At 39.3% G+C, this 6,355-nt stretch overlaps 1 pseudogene; it reads left to right on the top strand.

Annotated features, from left to right (window-relative positions):
* The first annotated feature begins 3,978 nt into the window (after positions 1–3,978).
* LOC110594568 lies at positions 3,979–5,619 on the top strand (annotated as a pseudogene).
* Positions 5,620–6,355: the final 736 nt, after the last annotated feature.

Genomic DNA, 6,355 nt, shown 5'->3' with positions numbered 1-6,355 from the left:
TACTTTTTCAACTCATATCAAAACTTTCTGTTTCACTTTTGGTAGCTCATGGTACTGTTAACAGCCTACCTTAACCAATATGTGTCTAATGTCAAGAAAGTGCAGAGAGAATCTTCAGAAAATTATTTAGCAATATATATATATATCTTTTTCTGTAATTAAGGTGAAGTTTACAACCAGGCACAATGACACATGCCTGCAGTCATAGCTACTTGGGAGGCTGCAGTGGGAGAATAACTTGATTCCAGGGATTTTATATAGTCAAACTCTGTTTTTTATGTTTGCACACCTATGAGTAACTCACCATCGTATCAAGATATAGAAGAGTTATATCATCTCATATAAAAAGGTCTATCACAACTTTCCCCAGTCAATCTTTACCTTCACAATCCTCCAACCATTATTGGGTTTTTCAAAATTCTTTTGTTTTCACTTCCTATGAATAAAAACATGCAGCTTTTGAAATTAATTAATTAATTAATTAATTTTTAGGTCTGGTGCCTTTTGCTCAGTATGGTGGTGAGAATCACTTATGTTGTTGAAAATATAGTAGTTTTATTTTTCTCCCTTTTTGACAATTCAATAGCGTTCTATTGTATTTGTGAACAGACACTCAGTTCATCCCTTATCATGTCGATGGTTGGAAATTTGAGTTATATTTTGTTTGGGCTATTATGAAAAGCATTTGTTCTATAAATGCTCTTATTGTAAAAGTTCCCCTGCCCCCTGCTTTTTTATAGACATGCCTTCATTTCTCTTGGGAGCATCAGTATTTCCAATTTTGACTGTTTTAGTAGGTTTTAAGAACTCCTTCTATGTGGTTTTAATTTACATATTAATGACTGATTTAATTGTTTATGGCAGTAAGTGAAAGAATACATGTTTAATAATGTATAATAGATGAAAGGAGGCTAAGGGTGGTCATAAGCTCAACGTTTTTTATCAACGTGTTTATAGTAGCTACCTCCTAGGTACTGACATTATGTGATTAGCTAATGTTTGGAACTATAACACCCAACTTGAAGATAGAAGGGAAAGGACCAGATCAGTAAGTTAAAGTTACTACATTCCTGGCATTGCCATTTTAATGAGTCAGTAATAACAGATTACTCCTATACTTCATATGACTATTGAAAAGAACCCCCTATTGTTTACCTACTCTTAATAGGTATTCTGTTGTATGACATTGAAAGACGCTTGCCGGGTTCGGTGGCTCAGCCTGTAATCCCGCGCCTTTGGGAGGCTGAGGTGAGTGGATTGCCTGAGCCCGCGGGTTCGAGACCCACCTGGGCAGCGAGACCTCATCTCTACAATAAATCAAAAAATCAGCCGGGCATGGTAGTGCATGTCTGTAATTCCGGCTACTCGAAAGGCTGAGGCAGAAGGATCGCCGGAGCCCAGCAGGTCGAGGCTGCGGTGGCCGGAAGCGCGGCCACTGCATTCCAGTCTGGGTGACAGAGTGAGACTCCAACTCAAAAAAAAAAAAAGAGAAAGACCCTTAAGTTGGGAGACATAGGAGGGACTTGGAGAGTCCTTAGCGTCTGGGTGGGAAAGTTGCTGTAGCAAATAGAAGTTTAACAATAAGACATAATATCAGAGCCAAATAACTCAGTAAATGCTACTGGGATGATATGACAATGTTAGAGCCAGATGACATGATGTCTCCATGTATGTCTCTGTGGATAAACATATGGGTAAATGATGACTAAATATCAGAGGCTAGCCTGCTAATGTACTGACTGCAAATACAACTTTTCACAACTGTCACTTGCCCTAGGGGAAAGGGAAGAAGGAAAGCTAAGCTGACCCCCCAAAACTCTTATTTCACTATTTTTATGTTAAATTAGCATGTCTTCTTTCAAATATAGCAGGCAGAGTTGACACTCATGCTAGCATTAAATTCGGGGAAAAAGCTTGAGAGTTGCATTTTTGGTATCCATGCATGCTAAGGATGTTACGTGTGTAGGTTATCTTTTAGTTTTTTAAGACCAACTCAGACAATCAGATACACCTCTTATCTCTAGATTCATTCATAAAGAGATTTATTGAAATTAAATGCACTAGGTGTGATGTAGACATTATTACAATCTTGATCATTAAAATGTAAAATCTTGATCATTAAAATGTAAACTTCCAAACTTTAGTCCTTATTTGGAATTAAAAGTTCAAATGCTCAAGTTTTAACAGAAAACATTAATCTAAATTTCCGTATCTTACTTTTTTGGGGGGTAAAGAATAGCATCTTTCAACTCACTTCTTGACATGTCAACTTTGTGTGTTTGAGATATAAAAACTGATTTCCCTTCTCAAATTTGAGCTGGTGATTGCTAAAGATAGAGTCTGCCACATTCCTCATGGCTCACAGGTGGCTCATGTTGGACTTATACTTCTGCCCTTATACTTTTGCTAAACAGGAAAGAAAAGATTATTTAGAGTCAGACTTCTTTTTTTGATGATGAACTAAACTTTACCTTGGCACCCTGAGTTTTAAAAAAAATTGTCATCAGATTCTTGAGGCATTCCTGGTACAGATGCATTATTTTGCACGAGACGTCAAACAGCATAGAATTCAGAAAAAACAAATGAATTAAAAAAGTTAAGAAATTCAGGTTTGAGTTAACTATTCAATATCAGTGATCTGTTTAAAAGGAAATGATGTGAATTTGGAGCTGGGTTTGGTTGAATATGTAATAGAGATCAGTTATTTGCAGAAATCTCAAAAATCTTAGAAATTTTATGTAAATATATAATTTCTCTGTCTTTTATCTTTCTTCCTTCCTCTTAGAAAAACTTTCTTCTTTGTCTTTTTTCTTGGGTACATATCTTCCTTTTATCTCTCCTATATTCTTATTTTATTACTCTGGCAAACATTATTTTTCAAATACTCTTTTTAATAGTTATATTTACTCTTTTTGGTTTTGTTTTCCTTCTGTAGGTTTCTCTTACTCCTCAGTGAGTTTTGCTCAAACATAGCTAGGATGCAGAAGAGATCTATGGACAACACAGCAAAATGTGTTTTCCTCGGATATAAATAAAGTTATTTGGTCATTGCAAGTATGGAAGAAGAAATACAGACATAGAAAATCCAATTCATGACATTTATGTAATAATAATGCATCTATATTATATGAACAGAAATATTAAATGTTTGGAAATTAGCATGGAAGAGATTTGTTATTTATTTATACAAATGAATTTACAATGTTTAAAATCTGTTTATGCAGTGGAAGCTTGATTAAATCTAAGAACAGGAGAAAAACCTGACTCAGAACCTAAAATAAAATGGAACTAACTTGAAAATAAAAAAGAATGTTAATGAAAACACTTATTTCCGGGCTTTTCTAGACAATATATGTCCCACTGGCCTCACATAGAAAGAAGTACTGAAGTTCCAAGTAAAAAATGCCAAATGCTCTATTAAGTCCATTGCAAGGTAATAGAATAGTACCATACATAATTTATACAACAGAATACAGTGCAAAATAAATATCAGTTTGATTATGGAAAATAAGAAACTTAGCCTGCCCGCTCGTTGGCTTGCTGGACTGAGCGCTGTTCTGCAGAGTACGGTTCCCGTGGCCCGACATGGTGGCCTCCGGAACCCCAGGAGGCTCTATTCTGAAAGATGTAGTGGCCTATGTTGAAGAATGGTCATCCAAAGGAGCAGAAAATCATTCCAAGACATTTACAAGCCAACTTGTGGATATGGGGCAAGAGTTTCAAAAACTTTCAACAAACAACTCATGGTGTATTCAAAGATGGATACCAGAGCACCTAGGACAAAGCTCAGAAGAGAGGAGTAAAGCTCGGTTCAGCCCTCTGGGTTGAAAGATAACGATATACCTCTTCTTTTATTTGAATCTGATGGTTCATTGATGTATAGTCCAATGAAAAGTCATCGTAGTCACCACAGTGCAATGGAGAAGAGATTACAAGAGATAAAGGAGAAAAGGGAAAGTCTCTCCTTCCTCTTCCCAGATGATTCAGCAGTCTCAGGATAATCCAGATGAGTCCTTTGCTGGTGGTTTACACTTATCTTTTGGTGATCTTTGTAGAAACTCCGTATGGGGAGATCGGGAAAGGAGACTGGAAGAATCCATTCTTGGAATTAAAATATGTGTGTTTCTTCACTTGCATCAAAGACACATAGCATTCATTCATCAGTGTGTCCTCCAATTAACTCAACAAATTGAGTCCTCAGAAAATGTATAAGTAATCTTTCCTTTTTTTTTTTTTTTTTTGGTTGAAGTCTCACTCTGTCACCCAGACTGGAGTGCAGTGGCTGCTTCCGGCCACTGCAGCCTCGACCTGCGGGGCTCCAGCAATCCTTCTCAGCCTCAGCCTTCCAAGTAGCTGGAACTACAGGTGTGCACTACCACTCCCGGCTAATTTTTGATTTATTGTAGAGATGAGGTCTCGCCAAGTTGTCTAGGTGGATCTCGAACCCTCAGGCTCAGGCAATCCACTCACCTCGGCCTCCCAAAGTGCTGGGATTACAGGCTGAGCCACCGAGCCCGGCCTATAAGTAATCTTTTCAAGGAAGAAACAAATTGGCAAAGCGACATTGTAGGTGAAACAGTCACCCCTGACAAAAGGCAAGCAGAAGGTGTGTCTAAGGAGATGTGTGATGAGAAACACAGTTTGTCTCCTACATTGCCGTCAACAAAAGACCACCTTTTGGTACATTCAAGGCCCAAGAGTTTCTCAGTAAAGAGGAAAATAACATCAGGTGACCCACATTCATCTTCAAAAGAAAAACTAAAGAAAAAAAGTTGCAGCAAGAGATTCATTATGCCGCAGTTGCAGCTGCTTAAGTCAGAAAACAACCCGTGGTTCAGGACCAAATTTGGTCTTCAGACTCTTGATTATGGGGAGTCCTTGTATGATGATTATTTTTCACCTGATGACCTTAAGGAAAGGAATTCGGAGAATTGTTCTCCTGAATCTCAGCCATCATCAATTCCTGCTCAGTTCATCCACAGAAGTCTTTCTAAGGAGGAGAGAACAAACTTATTTAAAATGTCTGATTTTTCCTGCATTGGTAAAAAACAGATCAGTTAGTGTTCCTGATTTAACAGCAAAAACTAGGTCTACTCTTCAGAAAATTACGGATGGTGAAGACAGTATCACTTGGAGCTACGTGATTTCGGAGGAAGCATCTGCCACTGCAGAAGCTGCAGGGTGTTGTGGACAGGCCAGTGCTTGCAGAGAGAAGGCCCACGCCCTGGCGCAAGCCTCTTTTCTCACACAGCTGAGGATTCACCTCTTCCAAATGGACCTTGTGGCGATTCACCTCCTCTGAAGAGAAGTGGTGAAGAAATGAAAGAACTGATTGACATAAAAGACACACAGAAAGAAAGTACCACTCCCAAAATGCCATGGTCTTCAGAAGGTGAAATGCAACACGATTATGAGCTAAGTTTTGTAGATGATTGTCACATGGAGATATCTGCAGGAGAAAAGGGAAACGTATCCAGAAGATATAGCAAAAGTGTTAAAAATAGACCAAGGCATGATGTTTTAGATGGCTCATATGAAGATTTTAAGGACCTCATCGAACCTCATGAGGAATCAAAAAAAGTGGAAAAGGCAACAAGCCAACAAGAACATGAGTCATGACAAGCATGCCACCTGAAAAGCAGAATGTCATCATCCAGGTTGTGAACAAAAGGCTTTTCATTTGCACGCGAAGTCTACGAGACCACCACGCACCTGCTGTCTGGGAAGCCCCCCGCACCCTCGATGTGCTACTGGGTCTTGCGTGTGGCTGCTGGATCCTCTCTTATGAATGGATACTGTTGTCTTTGGAGTTTGGTCACTGGATTTCTGAGAAGCCGTTAGAGGTTTCTGACCCCTTCCCTGCAGCTCCTCTGTGCCATCGGGAGCACCACCTGTTTGCAAGACAGTACCAGGGAACCCTTTTTCGACCAGTCTGTGATGTTTATCTCTCCAGCCAGCAGCCCCCTGAGGATCAAGCTGTGCGAACTGGTCCTTCTGTGTGGAGGCCAGGACAGCTGAGCCCCTCACGAGGCCAGCATCTTCATCATGCCTCCCAGCTGACAAAAGATGGCAGCGGTCAAGTGCCTGTCCAAGAAATGGATCTTGGATTCCATCACTCCGTACAAGGTTTGTGCCTCTGAAAACTACCTGTTGCCACAGTGAGGGAGACATCACTAGCTCATGACAACTGCACGTAGCTCACAAACCTGTCTTTGAACATCCAAATGAGAAATAGAATTGTGAAGAGAAGGAGCTAATGTATAAAAAATGACTTCTGATATTAAAAAAAATAAGAAACTTAGATGTATTGCAGTTTTTTTTATTGTTATAGTCCTAATCTTTGGGATCTTTCAGT

This window comes from Carlito syrichta, unplaced genomic scaffold (assembly GCF_000164805.1).
Source record: "Carlito syrichta isolate Samal-C Ts95f unplaced genomic scaffold, Tarsius_syrichta-2.0.1 Scaffold316281, whole genome shotgun sequence".
Taxonomy (NCBI): domain Eukaryota; kingdom Metazoa; phylum Chordata; class Mammalia; order Primates; family Tarsiidae; genus Carlito; species Carlito syrichta.
This window is presented reverse-complemented; position numbering and strand designations above follow the sequence as displayed.